The sequence below is a fragment of the Rattus rattus genome, chromosome 11 (assembly GCF_011064425.1).
Source record: "Rattus rattus isolate New Zealand chromosome 11, Rrattus_CSIRO_v1, whole genome shotgun sequence".
NCBI lineage: Eukaryota > Metazoa > Chordata > Mammalia > Rodentia > Muridae > Rattus > Rattus rattus.
Window position 1 is genome coordinate 7,144,923 of NC_046164.1, and position 14,601 is coordinate 7,159,523.

The 14,601-nt window shown below is 42.8% G+C and overlaps 1 non-coding gene across 1 annotated transcript; it reads right to left on the reverse strand.

Annotated features, from left to right (window-relative positions):
* Positions 1-9,028: 9,028 nt before the first annotated feature.
* LOC116912921 lies at positions 9,029-9,135 on the reverse strand. Its single transcript, XR_004389494.1, has one exon. It is a non-coding gene; the product is annotated as a U6 spliceosomal RNA (small nuclear RNA).
* Between the last annotated feature and the right edge of the window lie 5,466 nt (positions 9,136-14,601).

The following is a 14,601-nucleotide window of genomic DNA, read 5'->3' on the forward strand; positions in this document are numbered from 1 at the left end:
AAGTAATAACGATCCCAAAGCCAGCTAAAGACCCAATAAAAATTAAAATATCTGACCAGTTATTCTGGTCATTTAAATACAAAGATTCTCAACAAAATACCAAAATCAGGAAAATACCAAAAATTTTCACTACGATCAGGTTGGCTTATTCAGAGAGGTGAGATGTTCCAATATATACAAGTCAATGCATGTTATAAATGGCATAAATGTTCCCAAGCACAGAGATCACATGGTCATCTCAATAAACGAAAATGGTTTTTGACAAAATCCAACATGCCACATATTAAAAACCCTGGCAATTTTTGTGTAGAAGGAACATACCTTAACATAATAAAAGGCTGTGTGTGAAAAACCTGCTTTCAATAGTCTATAAAATAGAGAAAAATCTCAAAGCATTTCCACTAAAATCTAAAGCAAGACGAGGTTGCTTGCTTTCTTCAATACAGTACTTGAAGTCTTAGCTACCACAATAAGACATGAGAGAGAAAGGGATATAGACAGGAAAGGAAGAAGTCAAAGTATCTTTTTGTGGGTGATATGATTTTATACATAATCCACCACAAAACTCTTCGAACTGATAAACACTTCCAGCCAAACAGCAGGATACAAAATGAATAGGTAGAAACCATTACCCCTTCTGCACACCAATGACAAACACATTCAAAAAAAAGAAGAAAAACCTGAAGGAGCAGAGGACTTTCACTTATAATACCCTAAAGAAATACCTTGGAATACACCTGGCCAAGGAAACAAAAGACTTCTATAACAAACTTTAAAACCTGAAGAAATAGGGGTTGGGGATTTAGCTCAGTGGTAGAGCGCTTGCCTAGCAAACGCAAGACCATGGGTTCGGTCCCCAGCTCCGAAAAAAAAGAAAAAGAAAAAAAAAAAACCTGAAGAAATAAATTGTGGAAGACTCTAGAAGACTATGTTTTGGGGAAAAAACATTACTGTGAAGATGATCATTCTATCAAAAGCAATCTACAGATTCAATACAGACCAAATCAAATATACATTGATATTCTTCACAGCAATCGAAATCTTAAAGTTTGCATGAAAGCACAAAAGGTCACAGGTAGTCAAAGCAACACTGAACACAAGGAACACTTCTGGGAGTACCATCATTCCTATTTTCAAGTTAAACTTCGGAGACAAAGTAATGCACACAGCATAGTACTTGGCCAAAATTAGATAGACCAACAGAATAGAAGAGACTGAAATACGAGTCCGTACAATACAAACACCTTGTAGTTGACAAAGACACAAAAAAAAATGCACATTGGAGAAAAACCAGCATCTTCAACAAGCAGTGCTGGAAAAGCTAGATATCTCTATGTAGAAGAATGAAACTAAGTCCTTATCTCTCGCCCTACACAAAACTCAATACAAAATGAACCCACAGACCGTAACATAAGACCTGAAGCTCAGAAGCAAAAGAAAGAAGTGGAGGGTACACTTTAAGATGGAGATACAGGTAAGAGCAGTCTGGCTAGGACCCCAATTGCTCAAGAATAAGACCAATAATCGATCAATAAAATTTTATAAGTTTACATTTTTTAGGCTCCACCCCTCTGTCTCAGCCACCAAACACTCAGAGGTACTCCCTGAAAACGTGCTGACCACATCACGCAGGGAACCAGTTAGGTGATCTTCACTCTCTCCAATGATATATCCCCCAATTATGTCCTCCAATTATAATAATTCAGACCTATAGTAGGCCACCTGCTGGGGCCTCTTCTACCTCTCTGCCTCCATTCTCAGGGGACTATGCAAGGCAGACCATTATAGCAAGCATAGCTTTTTTCCTTCCTGTGAACTCTCTGACAATTACTTCACCAACAAATCCCCATTGTCAGTTTCCAATACCTCGGAACACACAGGACATCTAGTGGCCAAAAAGCAGGCTCTCAGAAGCACTCCCTACTAGGCAGCCCACAGTCACCACATGCTTCTAAGATCCAGAGAGGGCAACAGAAACCACTAAATAAAGACAAGGACAGATATCAACACCTGGAATTACAATGATCCCAAACCCAGATGTCTAGATGCCAGTGTCAAAACACAATCGACCAAAACACCCAAGACAGTGTGCCTCTATGAGACCCCAGCAGCCCACGACTGTAGGCACTGAGAAATGTAATCACAGTTGAAGCACAAGAGGAGGCCTTCCAGGTAGTTATTACTAATTAGGCAAAGCACATTAAAGAGGATATGAGCAAATCCATCAACGAAATCTGTGAAGACACAAACAACCCATGGCATGAAATGAAGAAAACAGTACAACACATGAAAATGGGATTAATAAGGAAATCCAAACTGAGGTAAAACTGAAAAAGGAAAATTTGGAAACTTAAACTGGTACCTCAGAGGCAAGTCTCACAGACTTCAAGAGATGGAAGAGGGAATCTCAGGCACTGAGGACGAGAAATGAATGTCTTGGCCAAAGAAATCGTTAAATTTTAAAAACTCCAGGCACAAAGAATCCAAGAAATCTGGAACACTTTAAAAAAACAAAAGAAAAAAAAAACAAATCTATGAATAAGATAATAGAGGAAGGAGAAGAAACCCAGGTCAGAGGCATAGAAGATATTTTCAACAAAATAATAGAAGAGTTCTCTAACCTAAAGAAGGAGGTATTTATCAAGGTGCAAGACGCATACAGAACACCAAATGGGGGCTGGAGAGATGGCTCAGTGGTTAAGTGCACTGACTGCCCTTCCAGAGGTCCTGAGTTCTGTTGTGGTTTGCCCTGAAGTTTTCTGTATTTTGATGCTAATTCCACTGCCCCAAGGACAGCTGCCTAGTCACATACTCAGAACTCAGGTGACTTCACCAGAACCACCTCCCCATTGAATTTGTAAAGTACAGGTGAGGGGCAGGTACCGGATAGAAGGAGGCAGGTCATTGGAGAAGGAAGGATGGGTGGGAGAGAAGTTTGAAGAAAGAGGAGGAGACTAGGAGAGAAAAGAAAGACAGAGGACAGAGAGGGGGTGAGAAGCCATGGCAGGTGATGTTAAGATTCCGCTCTGTGTATTTACAGGTTGTTATCAATGTTCCTAAGGGATGGATGGTACTGGGCTTTGTATGTTTAAGTGGGCAATTGTATCTTACCAATTGGGTCAAAGATTATTGTGTTGTGTTCTTTTATGTGATGGTTTGAGTGTAGGAAAGTGGGCGGCGGCAGGAGACTCTGGGCTGCTGAGGAGTTGGGATGTGTTTCCGCCAAGATATCTAGCAGATATCTTGGGACATCGCGGTGCGGACCTAGCGGGGTAGAAGCCAACTATACCTTTTTTTATTTATATATTTTTACAACAACAGAGTTCAAATACCAGCAACCACATGTGGCTCACAACCATCTGTAATGGGATCTGATGCCCTCTTCTGGTGCGTCTGAAGACAGATAATAAGTAAATCTTAGAAGAAGAAGAGGAGGAGGAGGAGGAGGAGGAGGAGGAGGAGGAGGAGGACCAAATAGACTGGGCCAGAAAAGAATTTCTTAAAACACAATAATCCCAACACTAATCATAAGAACAGTGAAAGAGTTTTAACAGCTGCAAGGAGGGAAAGGACCAGGTAACACATAAAGGACAACCTGTTAGAGTAGCACCTGACGTTCCAATGGAGAGTCTGCAAGTTAGAAGGCCTTAGACAGATGCTTTACAGATTCTAAGACATGACCCATACCAGTCCAGACTATTACACTCAGCAAAATTTTCAATCACAATAGATTAAAAAAAAAAGAAAGACATCTACAGTAAAAGCAAAACAAAACAAATTCAAGTAGTGTTTATCTGCAGATTCAGCCCCGAAGAAGGCATTAGGAAAACTTCAACCTGAAGAGGTTAACCACTCCCAAGAAAACATAAAGAATAAGTAATCCCATACAAGCGAATGAAAAGAGGGCGGGAAAATACATATATACCCCAACAACAAAATAAGAGAAATCAACACTTCTCATGGATAATTCTCAATACCAATGGTCTCAATTTCCCTATAAAAAGAAACAGACTAACGGGTTGGATTAAATAAAAAACAGGATCCTGGGGAAGTGGGGGAAGCCAACAGAAAGTCGAAGAAGTCAGGAAAGTGAGAGGCTCCTGAAATACCCAATAAAGGGGAAAAGAACCTGTAGAGACCATATTGAGAGGTTAGGCACAGGCCATGTTTGAGGGATGGGGCTTCTCAAAAAATTTATCATGGAATTGCTCCTGTCTAAAGGAAATTACAGGGACAAAAAGTGGAGCAGGGACTAGAGAAAAGGCCATCCAGAGACTGCCCCACTTGGGAATCCATCCCATATGCACACACCAAACACAGATACTATCGCTGATGCTAAGAAGTGTTTGCTGACAGGAGCCTGGTATAGCTGTCCTCTGAGAGGCTCTGCCAGAGCCTGACCAATACAAATGCAGATGCTCACAGCCAATCATTGGACTGAGCATGGGGACTCCAATGGAGGAGTTAGGGGAAGGTCTGAAGGAGCTGGAGGGGTTTTTAACTCCTTAGGAAGAGCAACAATATCAGTGAACCAGACCCCCAGAGCCCCCAAGGACTAAACCACCAACCAAATAGTACTCATGGAGGGACCCATGGCTCCAGCTGTAGCAGAGGATGGCCTTATCTGGCATCAACAGGAGGAGAGGCCCTTGGTCCTATGGAGACTCAATGACCCAGGGTAGGGGAATGCTAGGACGGTGAGGTTGGAGTGGATGGGTTGGGGGAAGCACCCTCGTGGAAGCAGGGGGGAGGGGTGGGATGGGGGCTTGTTGAGGGGAAACCAGGAAGGGAGATGACATTTGAAATATAAATAAATAATTTAAAAAACACCAGGATCCATCCTTCTGCTGTATCCGAGAAATACACCTTAATATCAAGGATAGACATCACATCAGGGTAAAAGGAGAGAAAATGAAAATAGACCCAGTAACCAAGCTGGTGCATCCATTTCAATGTCTAAAGAGATAAACTTAAATATCAAATAGACTTCAAACCAAAATTAATCAGAAAAGATAGGAAGAACATTACACACTCAGAGGAAAAATTCTAAACATCTATGCACCAAACACAAAGGTACACGTGTTCATAAGTGCAACTACAGCTAAAATCCCATGTTGACCCTCATGAGGCAATAGTGAGTGACTTCAATACCCCTCTTATGCCAACATATGGGTCATCCAGACAAAATCTAAACAGAGAGCAGTGCTGTCACTAACTGGCATTATAAACCAAATGGACTTAACAGATGTTTACAGGATCCATGTAAACAAACTTTCTCCAAAAGGGGCCACATACTTGGATACAAAGCAAGTCTAGACATATTCAAGAAAATTGAAATAACTCCCTGCATCCTGTCAGACCCCCACATAATAAAGGTGGATGTCAACAAGAACAGAAGCACCAGAAAGCTTACAAACTCATGGAAGGTAAACAACTGTCTACTGAACAAAAAAAAATGGTTCAGAACAGAAATTGAGAAAGGAATTGAAAGCTTTTTATAATTGAATGAAAATGAAAGGGATGAGAGTAAAAAACACAACATACCAGAACTCATGGGACCCAGTGAAGAGTGTTCAGAGCATCGAGTGCCCACATTTAAAAAAACAGGTAAACACTAAGCCAGCTACAAGCCCTTCCATCTACAGTGATGGCTTACTCAGAAGACGTGCTAATGCAATAGTAGCATAGCACAGGTCGGAGAGTAACCATCCGGTGTCTGATACAGACTGTGGCAGCATGCATGGGGTCTACACAGGTCTGCACCAGACTGAGCACCAGATGCCTGCTCTATTTTGTTTTCTAATAGGAAAGAGGACGAAAGGGTATGGATTTGAACAAGAGGAGAGATGGAGAGAATCTGGGAGGAGCTGGGGAGGAACCACAATCAGAATATATCGTATGAAAAAAAGATCTATTTTCAATAAAAGAAAAATAGAAAAGAAAGCTTTTTAAATCCATTTATTTAATTGGAGATAGGCTCTCTGTATCCCTGGCTGACCTGGTACTCCCAAAGATCTGCCTCTCTCTGCCTCCCACATGCTGGGATTAAAAGCATGTGCTACCACGCTGGGCAAAGCAAACTGTCCATCAAAGAAAAAAAAAAAAAGCAGACCACAGCATGGGTCCAGGCGCATGTCCACCCAAGGATTATTATCTAGACTATACAAAGGACTTAAGCAACTAAATGCACCAAAAAGGGAACGTAAACAATCCCATCAAAAGTGGGTCACATAGAGAATTCTCAAACAAAATAGAAATGGCTAGTAAATACTTTTAAAATGGTTCATTCAACATTGTTAGCCATATGAGAAGGGTGGGCATATAAATCAGTACAGCCACTGCGGAAATCCATGTGCAGATTCCTCAGAAAGATAAAAGTATAACTATGATATGATCCAGCTCTACACTCCTGGCTATATATCCAAAGGACACCCTATTTCTCCTACTGAGATACTTGTACTTCCTGGTTCATTGTTGTTGTGTTTACAAAAACCAGGAAGTGGAATCAGTCTAGATGTCTATCAACTAGTGGATGTTGAAATGTGATGCATATACACAATGGCATTTTATTCAGCTTTAAAGGAAAAAAAAAAAAGAAAATTTCAGATAGAGAGATTGTGATGGTTTGCATATGCTTGGCCAGGGAGTGGCACTATTAGAAGGTGTGGCCTTGTTGGAGGAATTGTGTCGATGTGGGTTGCGCTTGGAGACCCTCCTCCTAGCTGCCTGGGGATGCTCAGTCTGTTCCTGGCTTCCTTTGGGTGAAGATGTAGAACTCAGCTCCTCCTGCACCAGGCCTGCCTGGATGCTGCCCTGCTGCCATGTTCCCGCCTTGATGATAATGAACTGAACCTCTGAACCTGTAAGCCAGCCCCAATTAAATGTTTATAAAACTTACATCGGTCATGGTGTCTGTTCACATCAATAAGACCCTAACTAAGACAGATACAACTGGAGAACATAGTGTGCATGGTAACCCAGAACCATATATATATTGCATGCCCTCTCGATTTGAAGTGTTTGTAAAGGACAGGAAGCTAGAAAGAGACCGTAGCATGGGTGAGGCGGTGCTTAAAGGGTGAGAGGACAGTAGAGCACATGTGATGAGAAGGTGGAAGGGGAAATACCAGGGGTTAAAGGGTTAAGCAGGAATAGGGAAGGAGGCACAGGAAGGCAGAACATTCACCCTGACTAAGGTGAAACACTTACGAAAACAACCTACTTTGTAAGCTAACTTTAAAATGCAATTTCAAAGAACGAATTCTAGCACACGTGCCTTGCATGCATGGGTAGACAATGCTTCACTAGGAAGCCATGAGTTATTAAATGAAAATCTCAGTGTTAGGTGAACTTTACCTCCTTACTTGATATTGGTCAGGGAGAGGCCTAGAGGCCTGTAAAATAACAGAGTATTGTCAGTATTCTTCAGTGTCCCTCACTGGCCTCCATGGTCTCAGCATTCTTCAGTGTCCCTCACTGACCTGTGTGGTCTCAGCATTCTTCAGTGTCCCTCACTGACCTCCATGGTCTCAGCATTCTTCAGTGTCCCTCACTGACCTGTGTGGTCTCAGTGTTCTTCAGTGTCCCTCACTGACCTCCATGGTCTCAGTGTTCTTCAGTGTCCCCTCACTGACCTCCATGGTCTCAGTGATCTTCAGTGTCCCTCACTGACCTCCATGGTCTCAGTGTTCTTCAGTGCCCCTCACTGACCTCCATGGTCTCAGTGTTCTTCAGTGTCCCCTCACTGACCTCCATGGTCTCAGTGTTCTTCAGTGTCCCTCACTGACCTCCATGGTCTCAGTGTTCTTCAGTGTCCCTCACTGACCTCCATGGTCTCAGTGTTCTTCAGTGTCCCCCCCCTACCCTCCATGGTCTCAGTGTTCTTCAGTGCCCCTCACTGACCTCCATGGTCTCAGTGTTCTTCAGTGTCCCTCACTGACCTCCATGGTCTCAGTGTTCTTCAGTGTCCCTCACTGACCTCCATGGTCTCAGTGTTCTTCAGTGTCCCTCACTGACCTCCCCTCACTGGGTCTCAGTGTTCTTCAGTGTCCCTCACTGACCTCCATGGTCTCAGTGTTCTTCAGTGTCCCTCACTGACCTCCATGGTCTCAGTGTTCTTCAGTGTCCCTCACTGACCTCCATGGTCTCAGTGATCTTCAGTGTCCCTCACTGACCTCCATGGTCTCAGTGATCTTCAGTGCCCCTCACTGACCTGTGTGGTCTCAGTGATCTTCAGTGTCCCTCACTGACCTCCATGGTCTCAGTGATCTTCAGTGTCCCTCACTGACCTCCATGGTCTCAGTGATCTTCAGTGTCCCTCACTGACCTCCATGGTCTCAGTGTTCTTCAGTGTCCCTCACTGACCTCCATGGTCTCAGTGATCTTCAGTGTCCCTCACTGACCTCCATGGTCTCAGTGTTCTTCAGTGTCCCTCACTGACCTCCATGGTCTCAGTGTTCTTCAGTGGACTCTCAGTAAGGTGATGAGACTCTGTTGCGGAAAACGCTTTGTTTGCGGGGTGTAGCAGAATCGATCTGAAAATTACCTGACTATGTCTGCTCTGTTAGCATAGCTTACATAGTGCAGTGAAGGCAGTTGGGAGGTAAAGCCATCAATGGAATTACCCAGTGATGAACCCTCCATGCTACTACAGTACTGACCTTCATGTCACCAACTATCCAAGTATTCCCGAAGCAATGCCACTCTTGCTTCTGTGGCATCATTGACTAGGTTTACTTTTTATTATTCCTCATTTGCAGATCTTTACAGTAAACTTCAGATGAAGATTATTTTTATATCCATATATATATATATATATATATATATATATATATGATGGCTTTGTGGTATGATGTGTGTGAATGTACTTGTGCATGTGCGTGTGCGTGTGCGTGTGTGTATGTGTGTGCTATAGGTGTACTTTTTCACATGGTTAGTTCAAACATGTGTATATGTACGTGTGCATGCATGTACACATGAAGGCCAGAGGTCAATGTTGGGGGCTTCCTAGATCTCTTTCCACCTTCTAAAAAAGATGGAATACTTCATGAATTTATATGTTACCCTTTCTCGGGGGCCGTGCTAATTTCCCCTGCATCGTTTGAATTTTAGTATGTGAGCTACTAATGTAAGCTCCAACTTAGCTTTTGAGACAGGGTCTCTACTGAACCCTAAGAACTTCAGCTGTAGCAGAGTGGGCGGCCAGTGTGCTCCAGGGACCAGCCTGCCTCTAATGCTCTGCACCCTCACAGATAGGGTTATAAAAGCATGCTACCCAACTCAGTTTTTAGGTGGGCGGGTGCTAAGGATCTGAACTCGGGTCCTCATGCTTTTACAGCAGGCACTTCACAAAATCCCCCGGGCTCCTTGTACACAGCCAATATTGGGCTTTTTAAAGATTTATATGTTAAATGGATGAACTAGAACTGAATGAGTGTAAGTTATTGAAACCGATCCAGAAGTCACATGACAGGAGACACCGTGGGTCCACTACTGGAAATCAAAATCGATCTTATTTTTAGTTCTTCACTCTGGAGCTCCGTACATGGCTCCGTCAATAAGACGGTGTCATGGCTTCTCTCTACTTGTGGTTCAAATATTACACTACAGATTCTCTTCCCCTATGTCCAGGTCAAATTTCCAAGAAAGATTCCAGTTGGTCAATTCAATTGCCATTGTTCTTCTACAGATATTCGTGGCGGGACATTAAACGGGCTAGTTGATTTCCGGTGGGACAGCAATGAGCACAAGGTAGTATCGTGTGGTATCAGTAAGAATCGTCACTTCCCTCTGTATGGCGTCTGTGAGAGAGGCCAGCAGGCATGCTCAAGCATGCTTCTGGGGGTGAGAATTCCTGCACCTATAAGCTTTCAACAGAGATCAACCACTGGGCATACAGTAAGCTCTCGAATGTTATTTTTAACTCTGTCTTTTAAAAGTAAGTCTGGGGTTTTTTTTTCCTTGTTTTGAAACTATAATATAATTACGTCATTTCTCCCTTCCTTTCCCTCCCTCCAAACCTTTCTCATCTATCCCGCCTTGATTTCTTTCAAATCCGTGTTCCCCTTTCTAATACTTGTTGTCAAATGCATATATGTACATACACATACATTCCTAAGTATAATTTGCTCAGTCCGTATAATGTCGCTTGCACGTATGTTTTTAGGGCTCACCATTTGATATTGGCTAAACAGCTGGTGTGCTCTTCCCTGGGAAACACTTATCTCACCCTCTATCAGCATTCCCTAGTTGCCTGTAGCTCTTTGAGGGCACACAGATTTAGGCTGCCACAATAGCATGTTCAAACGTGGAAACAGTCTTTTGAAATTTTGGTAGTTTACAGGACAAAATAAAGTCATAAATCCAGGCATTTTCTTTTTCAGCGAATCAGCTGGAACATCAGGTAGGCAGGTATAGCAAAGGGGAGAGTTCCTGCCGAAGGGTCATGGGTGATATCTGCTGACACCTGTGTCAGTGGGGTTGGTGGGAGCCAGGAGTCTGCTGTCAATACATTCCAAAGGGTTCCACTTGCTAGTCACAAGGATGTGAGGTCAGACCTGGATGTTAGAGTGAAAAGCTAATAAAGAGGCTAAAGATGGTCAGGATAATTTGGCTCTGGTTAGCAGTCCACCTCTCCACCAGGCAATCTGTTTATAGAATCTTTGTGGGGGGGAGAGGTGTAAATTCATGTGTGAGCTGGTTCCCAGTACCCATATGGGCCAGGGAAAACCTTGGAATTTTGTTCCTCAGGCACTGACCTTATTTATTTGTTTGTTTGTTTGTTTGTTTGTTTGTTTAGAGAAAGATTTCTCATTGTGCTAGTACTCATGAACAGGGCTAGGCTGTCTGTCAGGGAGCCCCAAGCAATCTGTCAGCCCTCACCACTCCAGCACTGGGTTTGAAAGTGCACAGCAGCACACCTGATTCCAAACAAAAACAAAAGCCATAACCATGGGCTCTAGGGATGGCACTCAGGTGCTATGGCCTGAGCTCTCTCCCCTGCTTCCCAACCTTGTAGATCTCCAATGTGGCTGTTTTCTGAGAACTTTGGTTCCCTTTTATCTGTTGATTTTTTTTCCCCTTGTACTCTTCATGTGGGTAACATTTATTGCATTTTATACCCTCACCTTTTCACAAGGTGTCACACAGGAATGAGCTCGTAGGATACAGAAGCTGAGTAGGACTTCAAACTCAGGTAAGATGGCTTCCAAGCACCAGACTTTAACACTAACCCATGATGCCTTTCAAACATTAATCAATATCACTAAGTAATAAATGTGAACGCCCATTATATGCTATTAGGGATACGAACACAACACTTCAAAATATGGTGCCTTAATACATTACTTTGAGGAGGCCTCAGGAGCAGAATGGGTCCCCCAACCCCCTACCCCACCCCACCCCCGCTTATCTCTCTCCAGTTTCCACTTGGTTCACCGAAAGTAAATCTTCTACCCAATGAGATGGGGAATCCAAATGAAAATTCCTCTCTCCAAACTAATCATAAAGCCTACCAGGTGTCTTTCATCTTCCTCCGATTTTCTATGGGAAGTCATAATAAATGGTGATAAATGAAGCTTTTGATCTACATACTTGAAAGTACATCAGAAGGCCCTCCTTCCAGAAAAGTCCTTCCCCTGGCTCTGGAAGTCAAGAGGAATTTGAAGATTTAAGGTCTCCCGGCCCCTGTTTATTCCTGCCAGATCCTGCTCTTTTTGTCCAGTCCTATTTCTGTAGAATTCTTCACTCCCACATCAGACGTAGCATAAAAGCACAGTTAAGTCCTTATTTCTCTGACAGTTGTCACTTAACACTTCGTTTAAAATATACGTATGTATTCATATGTGTACATATGTACACATTCAATTTTAGTTAATGGTTCCTGTTCACCAAGTACTCTGTCTTTCCAAGCACTCCTAGAATACACTGGGTATAAAATCACACTTGAGGGCAAGTCCCGTGCCTGACAGGAGGTGGGCAGCACAAAGCGAACTCTATGGTACTTTGGATTATTTTTTGGTCTCATATTGCTTTGTTTTGGCATATTTATTTATTTACATCTCAAAGGCTGCCCTCTCCCTTCATAGAGTTCCTCCTTTATGTCCCCTCCTGTTCACCTCTGAGAGAGAGCAGCACCTCCCTGGATTCCCCTCTCCTCCCCCCCTGCACCCGGCCATCAAGTCTCTATAGGATTAGGCACATTCTCTCCCACTGAGGCCAGACAAGGCAGTCTTCTGTTGTATATGTGCCGGGCTTCGGACCAGCTGATGTATGTTCTTCTGTTGGTCTCTGGGTGTTCCCAGGAGTACAAGTTAGTTGATATTATTGGTTTTCCTGTGGAGTTGCCATCTCCTTGAGGGCCAATCCTTCCCCTAACTTCCACAGAGGTCCCTGACTTCTGCACAATGTTTGTATGTGGGTATCTGCATCTGTCTCAGTCAGCTGCTGGGTAAAGCCTCTCAGAGGGCTGCTATGCTAGGCTCCTGTCTGCAGGCACAACACAGCATCATTGACAGTATGAGGGATTGGTGCCTACCCACGGGATGGGTCTCAAAATGGGCCGGTCACTGGCCAGCCATTCCTTTAGTCTCTGCTCTATCTTTGTCCCTGCATTCCTTTTAGACAGGACCAATTTTGAGTCAAAAGCTGTAGGTAGATTGGTGTCCCCATCCCTCTGCTGGGGGTCCTGTTTGGCTACTGGAGGTGGGCTCTTCATGTTCCATATCCCCACTGTTGAGCATTTCGACTAAAGTCATCTGCATTGACTCCTGGGAGCCTCCCTCATCCCAGGTCTCTGAGACTTCCAGAGAATTCCCCATCCCCCACCCCCAGCTACTGCATATTTCCATTCGTTCTCCTGGCTCTCTGGGCCTCTCTGCTGTCTCTCATGCCTGATCCTGACCCTGTTATTTCCCTAACCCTACCCTCTCCCACTCAGATATCCCTTCCCTTCCTCTGCCTCCCATAACTATTTTGTTCCTCTTTCTAAGTGGGATTCAAGCATCCTCACTAGGGCCTTCCTTCTGGTGTACCTTCTTTGGGTCTGTAGGGTGTATCGTGAGTATTCCAAACCTTCTGGCTAATATCCACTTATCAGTGAATACATACCATGCATGTCCTTTTGGTTCTGGGTTACCTCACTCAGGATATTTTTCAGTTCCATCCGTTTGCCTGCAAAATTCATGAAGTCATTGTTTTTAATAGCTGAATAGTATTCCATTGTGTAGATGTACCACACTTTCTGTATCCATTCTTCTGTTGAAGGGCATCTGGGTTCTTTCCAGCTTCTGGCTATTATAAATAAGGCTGCTATGAACATAGTGGAGCACATGTCCTTGATATATGTTGGGGCATCTTTTGGGTATATGCCCAAGAGAGGTATAGCTGAGTCCTCAGGTAGTTCAATGTCCAATTTTCTGAGGACCCTCCAGACTGACTTCCAGAATGGTTGTACCAGCCTGCAATCCCACCAACAATGGAGGAGTGTTCCTCTTTCTCCACATCCTCACCAGCATCTGCTGTCACCTGAGTTTTTGATCTTAGCCATTCTGACTGGTGTGAGGTGGAATCTCAGGGTTGTTTTGATTTGCATTTCCCTGCTGACTAAGGATGTTGAACATTTCTTTAAGTGTTTCTCAGCCACTCAAGTTTCCTTTGTTGAGGATTCTCTGTTTAGTTCTGTACCCCATTTTTTAAAATTGGGTTATTTGTGGTTTTTTTGTTTTGTTTTGTTGGTTTTTTTCTGTTTTGTTTTATTTTGTTAGAGTCTAACTTCTTGAGTTCTTTGGATATTTATATATTTTGGATATTAGTCCTCTGTCTGATGAAGGATTAGTGAACACCTTTTCCCAATCTGCCATTTTGTCCTATTGCTAGTGTCCTTTGCCTTATTTTTTTTTTTTTTTGTCTCATATTGCTTTTTGGGTGGGGAGGCTTTTTTATCTGTTGGCATTTTGCTTGTCTTATGGTTTCTGATTTTGTGGGGTTTTTATAGAGTTGTCTGTGTTTGTGTACTTGTATGTGTGTATATCTTTGTACTTCTGTGTTTTGTGTGGTTTTCCTTCGTTTTGTTTGTTTTTATAGTTTTATTTTTAATCTGCCTGTTTGTTTTCTAGAGAAAGGAAAAAAGTATGAAGTTTAAATGGTGAGGAGGTAGGAATGATCTGGAAGAAGATAGGGGAAGGAAAGCCGTGATCAGAATATATTGTATGAAAAACATTCAGTTTTATAAAGTATCGTTGGATTCTATAAAAGAAAGAAATCTGAGTTAGACAATTCAAACTAAAACCAAATGACTGGTAATATCCAGAATGAGTCTCTTTCCCCACTGATAAACTGCCCAACAACAAAATATTTATGGCCTTTTAATATATATATATATATATATATATATATATAAATTTTCATGGTCTTCCCCTCTCACTCAGTATGACTCTGGTTTTGAAGACGTGACTAAATTTCTTACCTGTGTCAAACGTATTCTAAAGACAAGCTTTAAGTTTAACCTTGCCATTATAAAATAATTCCTCAGTTCATACAACTGTATCAGTGTATATGGGTAGATATTTATATGAATTTACTATGAGATGTGTCTTGTTCTAA